Source organism: Diabrotica virgifera, chromosome 2 (genome assembly GCF_917563875.1).
Source record: "Diabrotica virgifera virgifera chromosome 2, PGI_DIABVI_V3a".
In the NCBI taxonomy this organism is placed as follows: domain Eukaryota; kingdom Metazoa; phylum Arthropoda; class Insecta; order Coleoptera; family Chrysomelidae; genus Diabrotica; species Diabrotica virgifera.
In genome coordinates, this window is record NC_065444.1 from 138,491,922 (window position 1) to 138,519,513 (window position 27,592).

General features: G+C 31.7%; 1 long non-coding RNA gene across 1 annotated transcript; it reads left to right on the forward strand.

The window, feature by feature from the left end:
* Window positions 1–22,181: 22,181 nt before the first annotated feature.
* On the forward strand, window positions 22,182–26,392 carry LOC126880223 (uncharacterized). Its single transcript, XR_007696498.1, has 2 exons — window positions 22,182–25,762; window positions 26,060–26,392. It is a non-coding gene; the product is annotated as an uncharacterized LOC126880223 (long non-coding RNA).
* Window positions 26,393–27,592: the final 1,200 nt, after the last annotated feature.

Here is a 27,592-nt window from a genome sequence, read left to right on the forward strand (position 1 = left end):
TATATTGTTTGATTTTTTCCGAAGGGAAAATCTATATGCATTATTGTATTAAATATTTTGTATTTGTATTAAATGAGGCGCTCAGAGCAACAGTGGCACAGTCCACAAATTGAGCATTTTTAGATTAATACATCAATAAAAGCAGAAAAATTGGATATATGGTTCAACAGTGGTCTACACAATCTAGCTCTATATTTGGCAATATGGCACTACATAATGTATTGTTGCCTTGACAAATACTAAAAATACGAATGAAACAGTGGCCTAACCCTCAATTGTGTGGCTCAGACCCATCAAACAATTGTTCATCGTATCAGAATCAGAATAATACGCATAATTCATAAGAATGACTATTTTTAATTTTATAAAGTAATATTTAATAATAATAACTTTAACTCCGTCCTTGACTGAGTGGTAAGAGCGCCTACCTTTGGATCGAAAAATCCGAATGGTTGTGAGTTCGAATCTCACCAGGGTCAGAAATGTTTCATTTATTATAAATTAATAAATGAAAATAGTTTCTGTCCTTGTGGGATCGGTACTCACCGGAGGAACCGCAGACGTTCGGATACAGTTAGCGTCTCTTTGCAAAGACAATGACGTCAACTTTGCAAAGTAACAAGACACTTACTCAACACACACACACACTACACATTACACTAGGTACCTAACTGTTAAAAATTACCGTACCTACCATGCCAATGGCCATTAGTTGTCGAGGTATTAACCTTTTTTAAATAAAAAAAAACAATAATTTAATTTGTCATATTAATTTCCTATTTGGTAGCAAATTATGTGGCTTATTACAAACTAAAATAGTAAATTAATAATACAAAGTATTAATTTGTATTAATTGTATCAATTAAAATAAATAATTCTTTTGCGATTCAATTTTTAAATCTTTTTTCTGTCGGTATCTTACTGTGTACAGGTAATGCTAAGAATTACCATAATCTGTTCTCGGGAGTCTTAGTACACAAGATTAATGACTATGAACGACCCAAAAATACAAAAAATGTGCATTGCCAGGTAATAATAAAAATGTTTACAAGCTAATAGTACTTTGAGGAATATGCAAAAACGTTGCCAAACTTCAGGGCTTCTTATAATCGGTAGCTCAATGTGGGCTTCCTAACGCTGCTGAACTTCTACAGAGTATATACTTCTTTTCGCAGCGCAAACTGGTGGTAGATACCATGAACTACGAGTGTATGTTTTGATAATAATTCCAGGCATAAGCAGCCCGGGCTTCGGATTGTTAATCATGATTTCAGAGCTACCTATGGTACATTTCTAAAATTTGTCCGAATATATATGAAGCCCAAGCGTATTCACATGTTCTGAGCTTGGTTAAAATATCGAGAGATGGTGTAAAGTACGTTTTTTGGGGAAATAACATTAAAGAATTACGAAGCCCGAATCCGGGCTTCGTAAGGAGGTGTCGGGCTTCGTATGACCGGTGCGATATAGCGTTTTTGGCTTCCTAAAGTCGGAATCCATATATATATATATATATATATATATATATATATATACATATATATATATATATATATATATATATATATATATATATATATATATATATATATATATATATATATACCCCACCATGTTTCACTCTTCCATTCATTGACATTTTTCATATGTTAGGTCGTCCGACCGACATAGCTCCACAGTATATGGAGGAGCGAAAGAAATCAATGTAAATCGATTTAATTTATCATATTTCACCTTTCTACAACTTTTTAGAGGGACGACTTATTATGGTTTTTTTAACATTTTGTATAATTTAGTTTGAGACATGACCGAGAGTTGCGGCGGCGCCACCGCTCTACGTATATTGACTGCAGTATACGAAATGTAGGTATTTCCGATGGTAGGTCTTCCGCTGAATATATGTTTATATTTTTACATAGCATAGGTATTCCGCAAATCGGGCAACACTGCATGCAATTAAATCTATTTTAGGAATATTCGACTGTTGGTCTCTCGCGTCGTTTATCGCCTAATATCTCGAAGTATTAGGACCGTTTATTTATGACTACCTATATAGTGGTTTCATAAATAAATGCGTGTATAATTTTTCAGTGTTTTTTTATTTTTGATGTTTTTTGTTTCTGTTTTTTTTTTGTTTTGTTATTTTTTCCATTGTTTATTAAACTATGTTTATTTGTGTGTTCATTCTAGTTTTTCAGTGGATTTAGTAGTTATTTTTTATATTTGTTTTATTTTGTTTAATCTTACATTTGATTTAGATGTGTTTACATATAATTCTATAATATAGATCAAAACATACATTTCGCTATTCTTACTATTATATTAATTAAAATTAATATAGTGAGTTTTAGTCCACGACAAACGCATGGGCATTTTAATTCCAATTATATTTATGTAATGTATTATCGTTTATTAGTAAATATACCTGTATTTTAATAATTAATACATACATACATAATCGATTGCCTCGTATACCCATAGGTTATATGCTGCTCTCTGCAAATTTCCGCCACTTCTTCCTATCTGCTGCTAAAACTTTTGCTTCTTTCCACGATGTTCCTCTTTTCTCCAGTATTTCGTTTACATTAGTGTTCCAGCTTTTGCTTGGTGTACCCCTTGTGCTTTTATCCACTGCTTTGGCCTCCCATGCCATTTTCACTTCTATGTAACCAGTCATTCTTATCATGTGTCCAGCCCATTTAACGTCTTTTCTTTAATTTTTTCGTTTAAAGTTTTTTACCTGTAGTTCATGTCTTATATCTTCGTTTCTTCTTTTGTCTAATCTTCTTGTTCCCACCACTATTTTAAACTATCTCATTTTTGTAGCTTGTAATCTTTTTCTTTGTCTGTCGTTCAGTACCAAGTTTTCTGCCCCGTATATTTTAATTGTCTGTATAATTAATAATATTAAATATATCGTGTATATTTATCTATCAACGGTATTATTTATATTATTTTAAAGTGCGCATGCTCCACTTGTCGTGGACTAGTCCTTGACTGTCTCCGCGAACACACTTAATAGTACGGGATCCGAATAGGAGGTCGAAATGTACCCATCTGCTTGCCGGATGAAACATTTTTTTATTAAATTTTATACATAGACAAACACTACCAGCATGGGTTGCCTATCAAAATCGTGTCATAGCTATCCTTAAGGGTAGGGGTTGAAATCAACATTTTAAGCACATTTTTTTGAATTTTTTTTGAAAGTATGAGAGAATAATTTTATTTTTAAATTAAATAAGCATATTAAGTATAATTCGAAAACTATTTAAAAAAAAATTCAAGAAAAAATATTGAAAAATAAGCCAACGGTGGACATCAGAATTTATCATTGGATCATGGTAGACAAAAAATTCAAAAAGATTTTATTAGCTTATGACTTCTCGAGGTAACGCTGTCAAGTTTCTTTTAGTTTTAATGATCTTTGACTTTTTAGTATCACTCAGAAGACAAAACAATGAAATTTTTTACAGAAAAAAGGGTGAAAATCAACATATTCATTATTGTTAAACAAAATATAAGCATAAAACAAAGTGTATTACGATATCTCGACAGTGTTACCTAAAGGAATGTCTAACGAAAATATGTACAAAATTCCAGGTGAGTTGGTCAAGTGGTTTTTGAGTTACAATGTCTAAAGTCTTTGAAAATAGCAGTTTTGAGAAAAACGCTTTTAAAGTATTGTCAACTTTTATTTTCATTTTTTTTTGTCTGTAAAAACATATAGTGATGCAAACCGGAATGTTTTTGAATCTCGGGGTAATTTACAAAAGAAAATGAGAACAGCTGTTGACCGTTTCTCACTAATCTCAAGCGCGCTGGCGCGAAGATACTGCAAACCGAGTCGAAGGTAGGAAGATAGTGTTGAATATCCCTATCTTCGGCTCGCTTTGCAGCAGGTTCGCGTTAGCACGCTTGAACGTAAGAACAACGGTCAGCAGCTGTTCACATTTTCTTTTGTAAATTACTCCGCGATTCAAAAAGATATTCCGGTGTACATCATTTGACGATTTTACAGACAAAAAAGAAATTGAAAATAAAAGTTGACAATACTTTAAACGCCTTTTCCTCAAAACTGCTTTTTTCAAAGGCTGTAGACATTGCAACTCAAGAACTACTTGACCGACCCACCTGGAATTGCGTATATATTTTCTTTAGACATTCCTTGAGGTAACGCTGTCGACATATTTTTTGCTTTATGCTTATCATTTAACAATAATAAATATGTTGATTTTCGCCCTTTTTTTGTGCAAAAAACTACGCCCTCCCCCTTAGGGATTGCTATGACACGATTTTGATAGACAACTCATGCTGGTCGAGTTTGTCTATATATGAAATTTAATAAAAAAAAATGTTTCATCCGGCAAGCAGATGGGTACATTTCTAAGTCCTATTCGGATCTTAGACTATATGTCTGTATAACAAATTTAATCAAAAATGGCAAATAAATATTACATATTAACGTCAAATATTTTAAATGTGTATATGTTTAATGCCAAATTGTGGAGTCATGCACGGAGCGAATAGTTAATTTAATGTATATTTTTTTTTCGGCGAGTACCTACTCAAATCTAAGCGTTCAAGCTTAAATAACGAGAAAACGGTGCATTTTATAACATACACTTACTTAACACTTGTCAAAGTACTTTGAAATACCTATTAACTGAGCTACAGAAGAAGTTATAGCATCAAAATTTATGCTCCAAACATTTTTCCAAGCAAATGTTATTGTTTTTTTTTTCATAACTCCGTTAATTTTTATTATATCAGGTTGGTCCAAAAACCATTTCAAAGGCAATTTTATTAGCTATAAAATTTTATTAAATTTAAATACATTTTTTAAAAGGATTAATTAAAGGGCCCCGGTGACATGGTTTTCGCAGTAAAATTTAGGCTTCAAGTGTTTCTGTCTCGGTTATTTTGTATCCTTCAAAAATAAAAAAAAGACAAGTAAAATATTTGCTAACAAAGAAACATAAATTTCGTTCTGTGTCAAAAAAAAAAACTCTATAAACAGGTCAAAATTTATGATGTCATTACTTATGCCAAAAATAAAAAAGTCGCATAGGGATTACTAAATATTTTAATTTTTGTGGAAATGGCGTCTGTTTTATTTTTCACTTTTTCCTAAAAAATCGATTAAAAGTTTTTTCAAGTAAGGAATTTATTAGATGTTTAATAATTAATTTTATTCATTTTAAGTTCAATTCTCTCTTAAGGCTGGAAGATGAGTAGGTTTTCTTGAGAGGGGGTTGTAGCTCAATAATCAAAATGCGCGAATTTTAAGAGTTTAATCTTATACTTTATATGCTATACGAATTATATCTGCGGTACGATAAATATTTTAATCTTTCCCAACGTTTTTCGCTTTGTTGAATCAATTAAAGGGTTGTTTGGGGGGTTAAGACAACGATGACAAGACTACGATGATATCTGTTACATGACAAGAAAGCTAATAGAGGAATATAGGAAATGGAGACTAGAGAGCAAAGAGACAAATATATGAATGTCGATGGAACGCAGCAGGACTTGCTACTAGACGGAGGAGAAACAATTAGTAAATGTAACGATTATAAATACCTGGAGCTAAAACCACGAAAATCACGAACACTGGACGGAGCCATTAAAAACGGAATATTCAGGGCAGGAAAGCAATTACGCTTTTAAACTCAGTACTCTAGGACAAGCAGATAAACAATCAAAACAAGAAATAGATCTATAATGCCGTAGTATAAAGCATTATAACGTACAGCTGCACAGTATGGCATATGAAGGAAAAATCAAAACAAATGTTAGAGGTCACCGAAATGGATTTCTGGAAGATCAAGACGAGAACATGTCACCAATGAAAGGATACGAGAAATAATGAAGGTCACACATACAATAAATGAGGAAATCAACTAAATATAAGTAAGATGGTTTGGTCACGTACAAAGAATGGATGAGGATAGAATCCCAAAACAAGTACAGCCGGTTCCTAAAAAAACTGATACGACTCTTAGTAAGATTTGATCATGTTGAGCAGTGTATTTGATTGATCTGACATTATATTTATTATGACAGACAAATAATAAAATAAACAAACAACAAACAACTGATTACATATTATGTTAATTCATAAATTGTACTAATTATTAAGGTGTAAATGTTTATATTATTTTGAATTCCTGTATTTTATAAAGAGTATATAAATGATAGTTTTTACATCAAATAGATCACATAATTATTGTAAACGTGGATTATACAACAAAACAAATTAGTATTCAATTCAGCCCTGTAATTTATTAAAATAAATATAGAAGTTTTCAGGGACTTTCAGCCCACGGTAATGATGTAGTCTTTCATTCTGAGTTTAAATTTTTCAAAAATATTTATTAGTTTTCTCAGGATTCGAAAAAAATGAATAGAATTAAAATACATTGAGAATTTTGACATGCGTCACAATGTTGCCTTAACTCAATGTAAAATTCTAAACTGTTGAATTCCAGCTTCCCTAATTATTTGACATCAAAAGACATTAGAAACTATTTGTAGAGGATTGAAATCTGTATTGAAAACAACTGTTAAAATTGGTCTACGTAATTAAACATATTCCAAAATTTTGTAAAAATGTAATACATTTCAGTTTTCAGCCCAAACTTAGGCCACACACAATGCAATAATGTTCACATTTTTGAACTGTCAATATTTTTATTTTATCATCTATTGTTTAAAAACAATACAGTTGATAAGATACCCTCAGTTGCGGAGAAAGTATTAATAATAAAGATTAATAATAAAGTCTAATAACCGTGGAACAGAATAAGCTATCTGACAAATTTTAAGATTTGGCAGTGACATTGACAGAATGTAAATATTAAGTATTTATCTTTCAAAATACACTGCTCAATTTTCTACAAAATACGCTTCAAGAGTCGTATCAGTTTTTTTTGGAACCAGGTGTACAAAACTCTCATATATAGCTCGTAATTTATCGCAGTTGTTTTTTAATTTGTGCAAAGTGGGGGGATCAGCCCAATAGGGGTATGACAAATACATACCACAAGAATAAAGAGAACTTATGAATAAAAAACTGATGATGTTTTCTAATAGAATCTTACGAGCTTCCAGGATCTGATTATAATACACATATTTATAAATAGAATAGATGCCTACATTCTTTATAAGTATGGATTTTTCTAGTTGAAGAATTAATGTTTTATCAATAACTTTAAGATTCCAAACTCGTTTTAGGGCAAATGCTGAAGTAATAACATAATTTACTAAAATATCTTTGTTATGTTGATTCAAATTTACGGAACCCGAGTTAAATAACAAAAGAATAAACAAAATTTATACCTTACAGACATTAATATTATTTTAGAAATCGACTTTTTCATTAACGAAAGTAGGTACATAACGCAATTAAACTAAAACAAAATATACCTATAACATTTTAAAAACAGAGATAATAATATATTTATAATAATTATTATCAGATTCACCACAAATATTCATTTCATTTAAATGTTAAAAACCACAAAACAAAACCAAATTAAAGCAAAGGTATAACATCAAAAATAAAACTTAAACAAACGCATCACTATGAACAAACAGGTGATTTCATGACGTCACAGTTCTTTTAAAATTTTGCCATGGCGAGACAAACTTCTAAATCTGGCAACACAGGTTGGTTAATCTATTAAATGCATTTTGTAACAAAAATATACTCATGAAGACCGAAACCTGTTAGAAATGGTTAATGTAATTATACACGTGGAAGATTCAAACATTGCACAATGTAAGGAGGAGAGAAAAATAGTAGATTAAAAAAATAATAAAAAAAAATGATTTATATTTTTCCACACTGCATATCATAAAGGTGTTTCAAGCGATATACTCAAATCGAAAAGTACATATACTCACTCCTTCTGGAAGACGACTTATAGCTGCTTTCCGAAAGGAGGAGTTAAACATACTGGGGTGTATATATATATATATATATATATATATATATATATATATATATATATATATATATATATATATATATATATATATATGTATTGGTTCATATTACTGTCAATAAAATGCATATTACGTACTCCTGCAGACAACATACACCCCCACATCATCACTCCACCTCCTACGTGCTTTCATTTTTTTTAGTCTTAGTTCTTTAGTCTATCGGACCCAAACAAGTTTATTTTCATCAGCAAATATTACTGAATTCCAAAAGTTACAATCTTTGTTAATATGCTCCCTAGTGAACACAAATAATGTAATATGCCCATTTCTTTGGCTGATAGAAGATTTATTTCTTGCAGTTCATGTAGATTATTCTTTTGTAATATCCTAAATAATTAAATTTATTTCAAAGGTTTATTAATATTTAAGTATGGTATACTTGAAACCCAAAACAGCTTATGCTATTTTAAAAGACTTATACTACCTTACTTTCAGTATGTAATTTTTTTCTAATACATATTGAGCAACTGACACAAGCTAGTTTTATAGAGCTTTTCATTCACAGTCATTTGTTTCGAGCGTCTGTCATATGTTGAATAATCCCTGTATATTAATATTATACAACATATGACAGAAGCTCGAAACAAATGACAATTGATGAAAAGCCCTATTGAGTAGTGACTGCATCATTTAAGCTGTGAGACACTGTATATCAGTGGTGGCTTCGCTACATATTAAAATTATTTTGTTGATCTTTCCTTCCTTGCTTTCTTTAGCATGCATACTAAACAAGTTATTTATGTACAGCAGCTTTTGTAGCCAATGGTTACTCTTGTTTGTTTTCTAGATTTTTTCTCATCAGGACTTCCGATTGCTTTTTGGTTTGTTACTTTCTACCTTCTACAATTCAGAGACAGAGTTTGGGGCTTATTATTCGTCCAAGTGTTGGAATGCTTGTGGGTTTTGATATATATGTACCAACTACCTACTAGGTTTGGGTTGAAAGGCTAAGGATTTGGTTGTGATAAATATTGTGGGATAATTGATTGCATTTGTGTGGATAAACCTGGCATCTGTTGATTTTGATCTTGGTAGTCACACCATTAGCACACCATTTTTAAATCCCTTTTTAACATCACTGCACTAGTAGTAGGATTGTTTCTGGTTTGTTAGTCGAAATAAAACACTTGTTTTATTTTTATTTATTTTGGCCACTCATAATATTAATAAAACTAATTATATTAATTATCAGTGTAATAATAATTGTAAATCTTCAAATATACAATAAGGTTAAAACTAAAAACGCACTAAAATAATTTACATTTTAAACTTATTCACAGCCGAATGTTGCTAACTGCACCAATAGCTATTAAGAAATCTGAAATTCAAATCTGTATTGGGACTACGTGCATTGTAGAATCATTCTATCGCATGATGCGATAGTATTTTCAAGGAATATAGACGGTTCTAGAAGAGACTACACTAAACTTACAACGGACGTTTGCTGTGATTGGCAGTCATCGTCACCTGATTTTGACATAGCCAATTATTCGGTATGTTCCGATCTCTGCTCCGCATGCAACCGAAATATGTATTTCTTCTCTGTTATCTTTGTTTGTAACACATTTTAAAGAAAGAAAATGTTATTCTAGGATAAACCGCAAGGATTTCTGTCATAGATTTGCTCCGATTGGTCATCATCGTCATCTGATTTTGACATAGCCTAATTTAAAATTTGGTGGGTAGTATAAGCAGAGAATATTCGCATTTTAGTATTAAGCTGACTATTATTATTACAATTTTATTATAAGAATTATAATTATTTAGAGTTTTTTATTTTATTTTTATAAATGTAGAAATTTTTGCTTTTGCCATATGTAGGTAAACATAACCTATTATGTGAATTTGTAACTTTAAATTCTATAATATGTAATATGCGTTTGCTTTTGTTAGTGATTTGCTTTTTTTATTAAATATGTAGGCTATTTTATTTTTATTAGGTAATGTTTTGTTTAGAGGTTTGTTCCTCGTATTACTTTTATTTCTAGAACATTCATTTTCTTTTTGCCTTTCCTTTCTTTTGTAGAGTTGGCTTTCTATTTATTTTCCTCCAAATTTTTTGTGCCATATCAAGAATACCTTTTACACCCATATCCTGATTAACTGTCGCCCACCAAGTCTTTTTCGTCTTCCTATTCTACAGGGACTAACCACCTCTCCGCTACTTGCATGGGATGGTCTTCATCTCTATTTTGATCATAACGTAGCTACCTTAACCTGTTTCTTATTTTGTTTCCAGTGGGATCTACACCCAATTTCCTCTCATATATTCATTCCTAACTTTATCTTTTCTAGTTACTCCACTCGGCTAATGAATCATTCGCATCGCAACAATATACAATTCCTGTTCATTCCAATGTTTTACTGCCCAATATTCAGTACCCTACGTCCATACATCATAGCTAATTTTAATGCAGTCATATAGAACTTACTTTTGAGTTTTATTTGCACCTTTCCATCATACTTTGCCATATGCCTTCTTGGCTTTTCAATATTAATCAACACTACGTGCAAGTCTGCCTTGCATAAATTCTTCTTCTTCTTCTCGTTGTCCTTATGTCCTATAAGAGCGTCAGACTTTGGTATCACCTATCCATCTTTTACTCATATCTTCCACGCCTTCCAGTCTCCTGCCATTTCCTTCATCTGCTGCACTGTTTTTCCTCTCTTTGTCACGATTTCCTCGATTTGTTCCATTAACCCCTTTCTAGGCCTGCCCCTTCTTCTTTTCCCCTGTCTTTTGGCATCTGTTACCTTCTTTACTAGTCTGTTCTCGTTCATCCTAGTTATATGACCAAACCAATTCAGCTTTCTTTTTTCAATTTTTTTCTCTATTGGTTCCTGACAGCACGTTTCTGATGTTTTCGTTCCTTTCTCTGTCCATCTTCGTCTTTCCAGCTATTTTTCTCAGCTGCTTCATTTCTGCTGCATTTATGGCACTTTCATGTCTTTTATTTATGACCCATGTCTCGCTTGCATATAGAAGAGTTGTTGGTACTGTGATTGTATTATGTACATTATGTATTTTTTTTCCTGGCTGATTTCTCAGTATCGTATTATTAATCGCATAATATATTTTCGTAGCTTTCTTTGTCCTATTGTCTTTTGTCCTTTGTCATAACATAAATTCAAAATTACTTTTATTTCTAGAACATTACACTAAATTTTGTTAAGATTTCACCATAAATGTATGATAATAAAAACATATTTTGAATTGGGTGCCAAGACAAATGGTCTGAACAAAATTAAGCAAATGTTTACTGGAAATAACTATTTCAAACTAAATAAAACACTAAATAGCTTTGTTTAAATTTTTTTTATTCAAGAGGAGAGCCCTTTATTGGTGCAATGGCGAGGTAAAACTCCTCTAAACCTCGCCTAGGACTAAAAATCTATAAATAACATTACTTAACATTCCTTTTTTTATTTGAAGGAAAATACTGCTGCTTCTCCATTTTTCGCTTCTTTGTAATGTTCATTGCCTCTTCATTAAGTTTTTCCAACGGTCCTTGAACCACCCTCATAAATTTGGTAAAAGATTCGTCATCTAATTTGTTCATCATATTATTGACTTATTCCTGTTGAAGATTTCGTTTGGTTTTTTCCTGGGTTACATTTGTCTGTTCTAGCGTCCCTCTGATAAATTCATTAATTTCCTCCTCATGCCTTGATTTGATAATTGAAGTCTCTCCCAAACACCTTGCAGCATCATCTAAAACAGAGTTAGTATTATTTACAAGGTATTTTTTACCTCATATACTTTACAGTTGCACTGGTAACAGTGAATACAAATTTTACAAACTCTACAAAACAATGTGTAAGGCTGTTGTCTCCAATAGACGCTGTAGGCTGCGTATGTCACGCTGTAGGAAAATAATTCATTTTCGTTCTTTTAATAAACTTTGAAGGATAAAAAACTATCTTACAACCGAAAAGAGTTAAAGAAAAGAGTAATTCTAAAACAAATTCAAATTACGGAGTGAATTGTAGTGGCCACCCACTTAACCGGTGGTATCCAATAGATGCCTTAGGCTGTGTACAGTGTTTATTGGAGACCACTGCCTTACACTCACTTTCATATACCTGTGTTAAAGTTACATTATGTAATATAATAGGATCCATAAGGGATTTTACCTGAAATTTCTCATGTATGGTAGCCTCGTATTTCCGTGAGACTGTGTAAAAATATATGTATCTGTAATAAAATCAGGCAATAAAAAAGTACTCTACCAGGGGTCTGTAAAATTATCAATGACTCGACCTATAACAGTACAAAATTTTAAGATTCCACTCGATATTTACATTCAGACGTGCCTGGTATAATGTTTTAAAATATGGGCAGTCAACCAGATGAAGTTTTCATCGAACTGTTGGCCAGTCCATGTGGACCAACGGCCAATGAAAACATCGGATATCGTTGTTATGACAAATCATAATGCGTTATCTTTTGTCGGCAGACTTATTCATACTTAGGGTGCGTGGGGTAAGATTATAACAGTATTTGACTGGCTTGCGGAGTCATAAACTAGGGTATCAGATTTTCGACCGTCCAGTGCCGAAGGCACGGGACAAGGTAGGCAAATTTGTATAATATTTTATTTTTAAATTGCGGATATGACCAACAAATTTTTGGGAAACAAGAATATTTTTAGTCAAACCAGAACTGCTACAGCGTTCAGTTAAATTAAAATTTCAAATAGTGAACTGCAAGTAAGTTTGGTCGTGACTTTATCAGTGTTTTTTCTACGGAAAGCATTTTAAAATTTTACATTTTATACTTTTTTTGTTTTTACGTGATATTTTTTACGTTTTTATACGTTTGATACTTTTAAAATGTTGCGTTCGTGGTGCGAAAATAGTTCTACAGCTGAAGAGACAATGGAACCCTCTAATCAATTGGAGGATTTACAAAGGTGTGTAGTAAAACGTAAGCGACATTTTCAATACCTTTCTGATGATGCCAAACGTCTGCTGAAAAATGTTTATGAAGGACTTTGTACTGAATTGTCTAAATCAGAGGCAATTGCAGAAACATGTTTTTTAACCAAAGTGCCCAAAGCAACCTGCTACAAGATTATAGGAGAAACATCTTCTTCTAGACAGAAGAGAAAGGATTGTGGCAAATTCAGAAAAATAGAACCGCACTTAATTGAACCTATAACCAGAACAATATACCAAATGTATGCGGCTAACATTTTTCCAACTATTGAAAGCCTTCGAAGTGAATTAGTTCGAAAGGGCATTCTCTCATGTTCAGCAACAACACTTCGATTATTTCTTAAAGCGAATAATTTTAAGTACAAAACAATAGACAAGCGCCAGACGCTAATGGAAAGTACTAGAATAATTTCTTTAAGAAATAGTTATATAAGACAGATAACTGAATATCGAAAAATGAAAAGAAATATTGTTTATTTAGATGAGACCTGGTACGATACTCATGACACAGTGAAAAAAAGTTGGACAAATAATAACAAAAAGTGTTTCAACTCAGTACCGCCCAATAAAGGAAAGAGGATTATAATTTTACACTGCGGTGGGGAAAATGGATGGATCGACGATGCATTATTATTATCTGCAAAACAAATTAAAGACGCGTCTCTAGATTATTATGACGATATGGAAAGTTCAATTTTTGAATCATGGTTTGAAAGATCTCTTCTTCCGAAATTACCCCCACATAGTGTGATTGTCATGGATAACGCATCATATCATTCAAGGTTAATGAAAAGAATTCCAAATAATAGTTGGAATAAATTACAAATTCAGGAATTTTTATTTACGGAAAATTTGTATTTTGAGGCATCATATACCAAACAGCAATTGTTGGAGGTTGTTCATAGCAGACAGTACGAAAAGGAATATGTTGTAGACAACTGTGCTCGTAGTAATGGGCATACTGTGCTTAGACTTCCTCCTTATTATTGTACATTGAACCCAATAGAGTTAATATGGGCTCAACTTAAAGGAAACATAAGGAGAAGAAACGTGGCTCCTAAATTTTCTTCTACTGTTCTCCAGTTAATTAGAAGAGAAGTCACAAAAATCACAGAAACCAACTGGAAAAATGTAATCAAACATGTGATCGGAGTGGAAAATGACTATCTTAAATATTTACCAACATTAATCAAAAAAATAACTATAAATTTAGATGATACGAGTGATACAAGTGATAACAGTGACTCTGAGTAGATACTAAGTACAAAGAATATTATAGCCCCTAGAAGAAGCTTTTATATGAAACAGATGGTCACGTTTATAAGCAGGCTTGTTGACGAGGGATGTTGCGGCCGCAGTGCGGGCGGTGGTGAGATGACGGTGACTACGGACGTTGTCAAATATATGCACCTCCATAGCACCTACTCAGTTGGAACGCAAAATTCTATGCTAAAAGGTTTCAGGGCCGTACCCTTCTACTCACGTCTATATTCTTTGGTAAGTACTTCATTTGAATTAGGTGTTAGTTGAAACCTTTATTTCTCTTGTAATTGGAGGTATTCTCGTTTTGCTTATATATCTTTGAAAACAGGGTATAAACACAGTTCTTGATAGGACAAAAAGGTACAAAGTTTTTATCTCCCACCTCCACTAGTTTCATTCCTTTTTATTTCACAACTTAATGTATTTTCCATCTTTTGCGTTATTCTGCCGGTTATTAGCGAGCTCATCACTGTATAGTTTAATGTAAATATGTACATTAATAGTTATTTATGATATAAGTGTTAAAAGTAAAATTTTTAAGGCATGCATGTGAAAGTTGACATGAGTGCCTTAAAAATGTACTTTTTAACACGTATATCATACAATATTTTTTCTACAAACGTTATAAATGTATAAAATACAATATTTTTGTTAATTGCTGAAACCGTGAAACCTGTGACGCGTAAAAGGTAAAACTGGTTGTCTACACTCGAGGGGAATGTCTAAAAATTCTTGTGGAAAATATTATTCCGTTACATAAACTTGTTTTTTTCTACAAACGTGTTAAAAATGCAATAATACAGTTTAAATTAAATTTTAAAAAACCTTTTAAAAAAATTGCATTTTTAACACGTTTGTAGAAAAAACTTTTTATAATACGTTCACCGATAATAGCCATTTTCTATTTAATACAATGACAGTAGTTGGTACTTTACTTATAATTTTTCGGAAATGAATATAACATGAATTTACTATTTGTTGTTGTGTTTTTTTTGTACATAATTTAGACAGCATTGGTAATAATAAACAACCAATTATAACCAATACATAACTTAGACAGCATTGGTAATAATAAGCAACCAATTATTCAGCCGAGTACTGGTAAACAAAATGTATATTTGTAAATTATAATTTTAATCTCGAGTAGTTGATAATTATATTTTTTTATAATTAAAATAAAAAAGGTCGTAGAAAAAGTATAGTATTCTACCGCATGTAATGGCTATTACTCACTCTGGGGAATTACGACTTCCCCTCTGGGGAAACTTCATCATCGTGAGTAATAGACACCATTACATGCTCGTTGAATAATATACTATTATTGACAAGTTTTTATATATGTAGATATTATTATTTTACAATAAGTTCTGTTCAGTCGAGTCGATTAGTGTTATCACTTTCGAGAAATATCACAGAAGTTAATAACGCCGATATTTTTTATTTAAACTATATTTTTATAAACTATTTTGTAAAATATTACCCACATAATAATAATATACCCACATAATAATAATATGCCCACATCATTTGGGGACATGCGACGATCCCATTTACACTTGTCCTAAAATCAAATGTTTGCAAAACTTTTATGTAATTTAAAATTAGATATCTACGCTACTGTTCAGTAGAATATTATCATGGTCATTTTAACAGTGTTGCCAATTTCTTAGTATCTTATCTGCTCTTCTTAGCGTAAATTTTCCAACGGAATTAAACGCCGACTGTACCTTCACATTCTTAAATCTTATAAAATTCTACTGGGTTCCACCTCAGTCATTAATTTCTCTACAACCATTTTTTCTTGGATTTCTGACAGATGCATGTTTCCAATACATAACTGATGGAAACCTGTCCTTGATCTCTCAGTTTGCAAATCAGTCTGGAGGGACAATTAATGGACCAGGTTTCTCTGTCCTAATTTTATAGTTGGGCTTATATCCTAAAGATAGACAAATACCTATAAGTTTTAATTATTGCAAGTAACAAAGGACTTACCATATCAATGAATATAATAAATATACTCCTAGCATCTATAATCCACATTGATTAAAAACTACCCATATTCCATACTCATAGTATAAATCATCTTGTTTCTTTGTATGAACTGTTCTATCTACATCTAGACCTTACATAACTTGTCTAAATTTCAATTTTCTGCATATCTTTCCACATCTTCATATTTCCATTCTTGAAATATTTTATATTTTTCCAATTTTTCAATTCTTCTTCTCTTCATTTGAATGGCAGCAATTCTAAAACAAGAAAGTGTCAATTGTCAATCAGAATCTGACAAAATATACATAACAACAAAAATTCATCAAAATCGATAGGGGAAAGTGGGGCACATTCGGCCCCATAATTGTTTTTAGGTAAAGAATACAAAAAATGTTTCAACTTGCAAACAAAAAAGTAAAATTTGCACTTTTGTCCATTTAAACAATAAAACAATTTTGTTAAATATAGGTGTTTTAGTTTTTTGTTAATAAATACAAAAAGTATAATATATTACACTCTGGCTGATTGTGCCCCCAGTGGGGGTACAATCAGTCAGGCCAAGGGGCACTTTGGGCCGCAATGTTTTAAGGTATATAGAAACGACATGGTTACTCAAACAATGTTTTGACCATATAAAATATGGAAAAGTAAGAAAATTAGCACATCAAAAAAGAACTAATGAACTAAAAAAAACATTATTAACTAAATAACTAACAAAGATATTTACTTAACCGTAATTCCTTCAAAAGTTGTAGTGAAATGTTACCATCGAATATTTTCGAGATAGAATTTCCCCTGCGCTTCAAATATTTGACAATATATTCAGATTCAGATATTTTTTCAACCACATTTCCAACATAATAAACTACTGTTGTTTTCAGTTCAAATTTTACTAATATGAAAGTGTCTTTTATGAGTTCATCGCCGGATTCAAAACTTTCATTGTCATCCGAGTCGTCCCAAAAAATACTAATGTCCGATTCACTGCTAGAGCTGTCATCAAAAACTTTTTTTTAAGTTATACTTCTTTAAGCGCGATTGAGAGTAAAATTTTATAATTCTGCGCGCATGCGCACACAGACAGTATGGCGTTTAGTGGCTAAATCTTTCAAGTTATGTATAAATATATCAGTGCAAGAAAAGGTGTGAAAAGAATATATTAGTGCTTTTAGTAAATATATTTATTATAATTTTTGTGTTGTTCTGAAGCTATTTTCTTGTGGCATTTTTACAATTTTAACTATTTATAATGGGAAATAAGCCACAATATTATAAAAAAATTGATTTTATTAACGTTTCGACGCCCAAATCGGGTGCCGTTATGATACATTTTAAAGTAGAAGACTTTAAAATGATATTGCCAATATTTATGAGTTGCGTTCCTGGGACGACTTTACTGAAAGATAGTTCATTCGATTACATGAAATCAACCCCTTCAGATTCAATTCAATCAAGCGAGAATTTTGATGTCACCGTTGCATGTGGTTGTCTTTTTAAAGACAGATCACATGCTATGATTATTTTTTTGTGACGGATATTCTTGAGTTGGGGTTGATTTCATGTAATCGAATGAACTATCTTTCAGTAAAGTCGTCCCAGGAATGCAACTCATAAATATTGGCAATATCATTTTAAAGTCTTCTACTTTAAAATGTATCATATGTGTCTGAATTACCGATATAAATGAGTCAGATTAAATAAATTATTAGAAGAATTTTTTACTAAGCAACAACATTTTTGTTAATGTTAGTAGTATTTTGTATTTTGACAACGGCACCCGATTTGGGCGTCGAAACGTTAATAAAATCATTTTTTAATAATATTGTGGCTTATTTCCCATTATAAATAGTTAAAATAATTTTTGTGTCTTTGGATTTGTCTTCCTCAGGAGTAAGATGAGTATAATTAAAACATTTTATCGTAGGTATATTTGTTATACTTCACCTTGTCTGTTTGTTACCGTGAATTGTCATTATAGGTACGTTCGAACCGATACAGACACAGTCCTCGTAGCGTATTTGGTATAGCATTCATATAATAGAAGTATAACTTCTTACGCGCGTACAAAGTACACACACATTTTTTTTTTATTTTTTTATTTTTGCTTTCCTTGCTTGTTCGCTCCTATTAGTTAAATTTTTTTGCCTTTTTCGTAGATTATTGTCTTCTTTTTCTGATTTCACTTTTTCTTTAATTTTTTTCATTTTCTATTTCTTCCAATCGCTGTTTTTCAGAAGGTTGGTTTGCTTTAATTTTTCTTTTTTGTCAACGTTTTTTAACTATTGGAAAAGGTCTTACATATTCCGGACTTAAAATTTTGCTCGTAACTGTTTCGTCGCTGTCGATCCCAGACTTTTCGTTGTTATCTTGTTCAGAGTCATTAAGGACTGAGCTGACGCTTTTTGAAGTAGTTGGCTGATTATTTATTTCAAGATCTGCATCTTGATTTGAGATATTTTCACGTCTTATGATGCATTCTTATAGACCTTAGTGGCATCAAAATCTGCGTCACTAAATGCTTGTAAATTAAGGGGCCATATTCCTGGTTTTTCAAAAGAGCTTGTATGGAAAATGCCTCTAAAAATGGTTGTTTTGTAATTTTTGGGTTATTTTTAACAGCAACAGACGTGCCTTTGTACGTTTTTAACGTGCTTCGCAGAGTTTTATTAAAAAGGTCTTTAGTCATCCACCCAGAGTTTATAGACATATGCTTTAAATTAACCGTTCTGGCTGCCTCTCTTTGGGACATATTTCTTGAAAAGACATTTTATGGAGCATCTTTTATGTGCTGTTCACTTATATTTGCTCGATCTGTTTTATTTTAGTAATTTCTTACCATCTGCAATACAAAAAAATATCAAAACAATAACTAAAACTACTACTAAATTAGTGGGGGCCACAATCGGCCGCTGCCGAATATACCCCATTAGACCGGCCGAAAGTACCCCGCCTGACTTTGCAAGCATAAACTTTATTGTGACCTTCGTCTTAGTTAGAGGATATGTCATTGCATATTCTGAAACTAGAGATTCTTAACCTATTATGAGCAAATTTTTACAAAAATAAGTGGACAGCAACTATCTAAATTACATTAAAAAAATTTTTGTTTAAACTTACCTGTAGTTTGAAAAAACACACTTAAAAAAACAAATATTTGGACGCGGTTTATTCCAGAAATACCAACAACTAAAGTGAAGATAGATTATTGCCACATTTCTAGCGAAAAATCGGCGCAAAATTCTGCTTATATATTTAAAATTTTATTTGCAATGGCTGAATCTGCCCAGGCCAAATGTGCCCCACTCTCCCCTATATGTCTATGTCAAAACCAGATGACGATAACGACCAATCAGCGCAAACGTCCCTGTAGATTTTAGTAGTCTGTTGGGAATTTGGGAACATCTCTTCTACTTACGTCTATACTCTGAAAATTTGCATAAATGCGATCGCATCGCTTGAAGCGATAATGCACAGAGTCCCGCTGCTGATATATTTGGATCATTTCTTCTTATATCTGCAATAAGAAATTGACCATCTGCATAATATAATACAGCAAAAAGTAATGGCCGTCAGTTCCTTTATAATTTCTATAGTATCCCTTCTGAGAGGTTGAAAGTTCACCATGTTTCCATCCATAGCTTCTAGACAATGTGAAAACTGCCATTTGCTATTAAATTTATTGCTAATTTAGAAAAATTATATGCAATTGTCGTGGAAAAGCTTACCCTTTTTAATGTGAGCCCTGTGCCTACATAGCGTAAAGCAACAATTAATCTGTAAAGAACAATATTGTTTAAATATAAATACATACTGTTAATTCAATCTTTGATTCATACCTGTTCGCACTGTTGATGCTTTCACTCATAGATGTATTTTTTCCCAATGTCTTCTTGTACACAATTTAGTTTTTATTAGGGCTTTCATTTCATGGAAAAAGTCCAGGTCTAGCCTACATTCTTTCTTTTCTATTTTTTCTGCCTGATATGCCCGAACAGTGGTAATAGGTGCCCTACTTAGTACTTGACAACAAAGTAAAGTCACAACTCCCTTCAGCACTCCTCACTCCAGCCTTTTCATTTCATTTTCAATTTTCATTGTGGATTAGATTAAGTTCAAACAAGTTAGACAACTCTTAATACAGAAAATTTGATCAAACTAGACTGATCGTGAGAACACCGATTTTTAGAATTTCAACAAACTGCAATTGTGACGTCACTTTGACGTACTTCCTCAAGTACACTTCGCGTCAAAAAAAACTGGTACAAGTCTTATAACCGAAAATCGTGTTTTACTAGTTGTGTAAATTGGTCTTGTCACATATGTCATTCTTATTTCTGGGCAACGTTGCCAGTTCAACTAAAATATTATATCAAACCAGGTAAAAGCAGGGCTGTGCGGCAGACCGCAAGTTTTTAGTAGGTTTACTAAAAATTAAATCAATATCGAGCATTCTCGATTAGTCAGTCACATTTATTTAAACATGCATCCTAAAAAATTCTCTTATTAATTTTGTAATGTTCCATCATCTCAATTAAGTACCCATAAATTAATTCGTGTTCTAATTATAATTTATGACAGATATAACATGAATGACAGATAATAACTCTAGACATGACATTAAATTATTATGTTTAATTTAAAATCGAGAAATGTAAAGGGTTTCTCTAAGTTGTGGGATACTAATAAATAAAACACACTGCAAAAATTACAATTTGAAATTAATACAAAATGAATAACTTTTACAGTGAACAAGTGTGGAACTTAAATATTATGTATTACAATAAAATTCGAAACTGCTGAAATATTAACCACATAGGTGGAAAATGTCGCCTGTCAAAATGTTTAATGTGTTTTATTTTTTTCGAATCATGAGAAATATAATTTCACAGAAATACGCCAAAGTTAGGCCACACACATTACCATAATGTGGATCGGTTGCGTTCGGTCACAGTGAAGTTATTATAAATATTGACAATTTGAACTGTCAAAATTTTTATTTTATCATTTCTTGTTTAAAAAATAATAAAATTGATAACATAACCTCAGTTGAGGAGAAAGTAATACATAATTATAAAGATGTTTTATTCAGTCAATAATGTGCGAACAATCAGGTAAATAATAACGTGGGCCTAACTTTTACACACCTGCCTACTGTGGCAAATGTAGGTATTTTTCAAAATGTTGGAATGTGTTTAAATCCTAGAACAATATTTTAGCTTTTGTTTTTAATACAGATTTTAATCCCCTACAAATAGCTTCTCATTACTTTTGATGTAAAATGATTAGGGAAGCAGGAATTTAACAGTTTATAATTTTACATTGAGTTACCTATGGCCCGTTTTACGATTCACCACCATGATTTTTAAACGTTATTTTTTGTATTTAGATTTAGTGCAATTCCATTATCTGTGCTGGCAACAACGCCGTGATTCACGAGCCATTGTGTCCAGTCTGAACACAGGTTTACATTGGGAAAAAAAAAGTGTACCAGTTTTTTTTGACGCGAAGTGTACGTCAAGTTTGCTCAAACTGTTTGATCAAATTATTTGATGGTGAGACGCGGCCTTAACAAACCTTTAAATCTGGGGAATTCTGTTGAAAATCTGGCAACTTGTAACGTTACAAACGTCACATCTTTGATATTTTATTTTTAAATAATTATTTTATCTTATTTTCTTTAATATTTCATTAATCATTATCTTCTTCTATTTGGTTTACCCATTTTCCCCTTTAATAAAAATCGGTTGGCGCTCGTTCTGTAATAGGCAACCCTATTTACATTGTATCATCTCTTGTGTTCCATGTTCGTGATTTCAAATTTCGTCCAAGGTTCGTTGTCATGTCATTTTAATGACAATGACAACCCCCATATCTCATTCTCAAAATGGAGGTGGAAATGTTTTAAAAGGCAGAGCAGCTTGAAAAATAAATCATTTTATTTCAACAAATCATCTTCCTCTTGGGGTGAGCTACATATAGTTTTTTTTAGTAATTTCTTACAGGCATTATATTCCATCCATACCTAGTTTCTTATAACATTTTTTATAATATTTTTATCTAACCTTCAAATGTTCAACCATGTGTTTGGTTTCTATATTTCTTTTCATCTATTAATATGCACGTTTAGTAATCAGAATTTTAACTATTCTCATCTAGATTCTATGTAATTTACCCTTGCCAATTACTATTTCTGAATACTATTTGGCAAAGGTATATTTTGGTTTTTCTTCTTGATGATTGATATGTGTCTCTGTTTTATAGTTTTTTGGAAAGAGATCAACCTTTCCCTCTTCGGGAACTTAAGCCTCACATCACCGGTGATGCACACTTGAAGGCAAAGACAATGACATCCAGACTGCACAACCACCACCTCTAGCTGCAGGGGCCTTGCGCCGAAGATCCGCCCAGGCCTACGAGAAGTCTACAACAGCAGTACCATACGACATCAAGAAGATACCATCAGCTACCAAAAGCCATAAGTATAATCCAGAATTGTTAGTTTTTGGCAAGAATTGAAATACATTTGTTAATGCAATTTACTAAGTCATTTTATTTATTATATCTTTATGAACAATAAACATGATTAGTTAAAAACTATGTTTTGTTTGCTTCCATTCCAATTTTCAGAGTTCATTCTAAGGTTAGGACAAGACGAACACACACCTGAGTGACTGAGCTAAGCCAAGGGTGTAGTGATGGCTATCTTGGTTAGTTGAGGTAATATTTTCGAATATTGTTTCAATTAGCTGGGGTAGTCCATCGATAACTCGTTACACTGGCGCCCAACGCACTTGTCTTATCTGAAGAATAGAACGTTGAATTTTGGTTTGGTGCAAGCATACAAGCATTAATAAATACTATTTTCACATATTTCATTTTATATTCAAGTTTTGCAGTAAATCTATATATATATTACCTATTTTGGTACTTTTTGACTAATTTTTATATATTAAACGCTAATTTCAGATTATGGGTCAAAAAAGTATTACCAGTTACAATAATTTAATTATATATTTCAGCATAATTGCTTTAAAATACATTTAAAGTTGCAAATATTGGTATTTTTAACATTTGGAATTTTTTACCTAGTTTTTTTTGCTAATTTTTATGTTAGGACCTTGATAGTAATGTCCACATGGTGTTTTTTCTGTTTTTTTTTCAATTTAACCAGTTTTTTTTTGGTAGTTCTTCTTTAATTACTTTCATATTTTGTTGTAACTTTCCAAAACCCAAGAGAATTTTTCCATTTATTGTCATATTTTCTGTACTTTTTATACGTACTATTTCTTCTGCGTTCTTTTCATAGGTACTTCTGTGTACTCTAAAGTGCTTAAATCTTGTTTTATTACTTATTTTCAATTACTTTTTACTTATTCTTATTTTTCCTAGTTGTTCTCATATATTTATTACCAATTTTGTACAACTACCAAAAATTTTGTTGTTTCCGTCGAACTTTCTGTTCGGATGGTATATACTACTTTACTTGTATAGTAAAGACTAGGACAATTTTCAAGTTCTTTTCTTTCATTGAGGTATTTTATTCTTATTCTTCTTCTTTACGTATTCAGAATATTAATTTAAACCATTCTTCTTCTTGTCTTGAATCTCAAAAAAATTTTTGTTCGTAAAGCATGATATTTTACATTTTTCAATTTTATGCGTTATTGCACTTATATTAATTATGATAAACATTATATTTAACATCTTTTTTATTTAACAATGCCCTATTTATCTATATATTATTGTTTTATTATTTTATTTTGGGTGTTGTACTGATTTTTGATACAGATTAGCATGAAAGCCTCATCCGGCACTTATAAGTTGTGTATGGCTTATATATAGCTGCATAGACACCTAGTGTTTTTTTTTCCTAGGGTACATATAAGTTATCCATAGGGTTGGGCCAGATCTATTGAGTCTGAGTTCCGTTTTTTTGGTCTTAATGACTGTTGATATACAGTTTAATGCTGTATATTATTTTTAGGATGATGTCTTTTATAAATTTTTTCTTTTGGAGTTCAAACAATTCTATGCATATCTACTTTTAGAAATCTGGTGTAGAATTGTGGCGCTTTGAAGTATGATTGTAGTTTAGCTACTAGCATTTGTTATTTTCCATCTTTGCAAATCATATTTATGCATTTTTATACATATATTTTGTTCTTTAGTGTAGATCCCTGGTATGCATTTGATGGAAGTAGCATTTGCATTATGTATCATTATCTCTCTCTCTCTCTCTTTATTAACTTATTGGTTAAGTCTTTTAGGACTGGTTTTATGCAGTTTTTTTAAACCCTTTGGTGTAGAACTTTGTCTTATTTGGCTTTCCATGTAGTTGGTACTTATTTTTTTTTAATAGTTTATCTATAGTTGCACTTGCATTTCTTTTTATTATATTATATTTATATTATCTTTGTCTACTAATATGCTTTTACTTAAGTACCTTGTTATATTGATTATTATATTATTACCTTACTTTAGATACTCGTTATCCGAGTACTTGTTATTTTGTTCGAGATTCACTTCTTAGTAGCTCCACTAGCTATTTATTTATTGTATTTAGGATGTGATATCCATTATATTTACTTTTTGATTATATGTCTTTTATATTATATAAATACCTGAATATTTGCAATTCATTTTAATAAATAACAACATTATTTGGCTTAGGTCAACTTATTTACCTTTAATTATTACTTTCTTGGATTTTTAGTTGAATTTGATTAATACTTACACTTTATATTATAAGTCTTTATAATTTTAAATTAATTACATATTTTTAAAGTACATTTATTTTTTTCCAGAGATAGATATTCTCTGATGTCATTTATTTATAATAAATAAATATTTTATAGTGTGATGAATACTACAATTCATTGGGTAATATTTTTATTTTCCCCAGAGTAACATCTGAAAATTATTTTGGTACTTTAAAATTTTTTATGATTAATAATTTAAATTAACTATATACATTGACTTAATGATTACTTTATTATCAGTATTTATTTTTGATTTGTTTTGAACTATTACTACTGCATATATTTATTTCTGGTTAGAACTTTGATTTCTTGTTTTCCTTGAGAAAAATTTCTCACCTGTGTTCGAAATTTTTCTGATGAGTGGAGGGAGTGTGTAACATTCCTGTTTTCTGTGAGAAAAATTTCTCACGTGTGTTCAAAATTTTTCTGATGGGTGAGAGGAGTGTGTAACGTTACAAACGTCACATCTTTGATATTTTATTTTTAAATAATTATTTTATCTTATTTTCTTTAATATTTCATTAATCATTATCTTCTTCTATTTGGTTTACCCATTTTCCCCTTTAATAAAAATCGGTTGGCGCTCGTTCTGTAATAGGCAACCCTATTTACATTGTATCATCTCTTGTGTTCCATGTTCGTGATTTCAAATTTCGTCCAAGGTTCGTTGTCATGTCATTTTAATGACAATGACAACCCCCATATCTCATTCTCAAAATGGAGGTGGAAATGTTTTAAAAGGCAGAGCAGCTTGAAAAATAAATCATTTTATTTCAACAAATCATCTTCCTCTTGGGGTGAGCTACATATAGTTTTTTTTAGTAATTTCTTACAGGCATTATATTCCATCCATACCTAGTTTCTTATAACATTTTTTATAATATTTTTATCTAACCTTCAAATGTTCAACCATGTGTTTGGTTTCTATATTTCTTTTCATCTATTAATATGCACGTTTAGTAATCAGAATTTTAACTATTCTCATCTAGATTCTATGTAATTTACCCTTGCCAATTACTATTTCTGAATACTATTTGGCAAAGGTATATTTTGGTTTTTCTTCTTGATGATTGATATGTGTCTCTGTTTTATAGTTTTTTGGAAAGAGATCAACCTTTCCCTCTTCGGGAACTTAAGCCTCACATCACCGGTGATGCACACTTGAAGGCAAAGACAATGACATCCAGACTGCACAACCACCACCTCTAGCTGCAGGGGCCTTGCGCCGAAGATCCGCCCAGGCCTACGAGAAGTCTACAACAGCAGTACCATACGACATCAAGAAGATACCATCAGCTACCAAAAGCCATAAGTATAATCCAGAATTGTTAGTTTTTGGCAAGAATTGAAATACATTTGTTAATGCAATTTACTAAGTCATTTTATTTATTATATCTTTATGAACAATAAACATGATTAGTTAAAAACTATGTTTTGTTTGCTTCCATTCCAATTTTCAGATTTCATTCTAAGGTTAGGACAAGACGAACACACACCTGAGTGACTGAGCTAAGCCAAGGGTGTAGTGATGGCTATCTTAGTTGATTGAGGTAATATTTTCGAATATTGTTTCAATTAGCTGGGGTAGTCCATCGCTATTTCGTTACAAACTTTTAAACACAATTTGGGGAAATAAATTTTTTGGGCCTGGCAACGCTGCCGACACCAGAGATTTTGATCATCGACGTATCTTTGGGGTTATGTTATGCATTGAGTATATAAAATGAAAACATGAAATGTATTTAAAATGAAGAATTTGTTTACGGTAAATGTTTTATTAAGTTGCTCATATTACGTACATATGTTTCAATACATACATATGTTTCTATTACGAATTTTAGATGATGATTTACTTTATTTTTTATGAAATTTTAACCTTCAACGAACACCCACCACTGGCAACCCATTGTTATTTTTGACGTGACCGCCATGTTTTTGGTGACAAACAAACCAAAAACTGGCTACTGGCTTCACTTTACGAAAGGCTAATTAACCCACGCGGTACCGACGTTGCCAAATGTTGATATTTTCATCCTTCTGTCAAAGTCACAGGCAATGTGAGGTTATGAGTATGAGCATAGCCACCTTTAAGCCGCAGTCTCTCTTATGCGATTGTCGCATGCGTTTGACGCAAGCAGCAGTCGCAAGCGATGTTCTGTGCACTCCTCAAATGTAAACTTTATACGGCCGGTCTGTCTTGTGCGTCCGACGCGAGGAATCGCATGCGCCTGCTGCATCGACTGGTAATGATAGCAGTGCTTTGCAGTGACTGCATGCGTCCATTTCATAAAACAACAAAAAATTTGACATAGAATTTAAAAGTTTGTTGTTTATTGTTTATCAAATTATGATAACGAGGTTCGAGGTTAAAAAGCTTTATTAATTAATATTTTAATAATACGTAATTTCCAGATATAAATAAGCAATTCTGTTGTTTTCATAATTGCACAGGAAATAAACATTTTGTACTAACCTTAATGTGACACCAAGTTTTTCTTCTGGTGTTATATATAGTGTTATCATTCTCTTTACCATTCTTGTAGGAGATTTCGTTATGTCTTCCTTAATAGCACATAACAAGAAATGGAGCTGGTTCTTCGTCACGCGAAAGAAACTATGAAACTTGG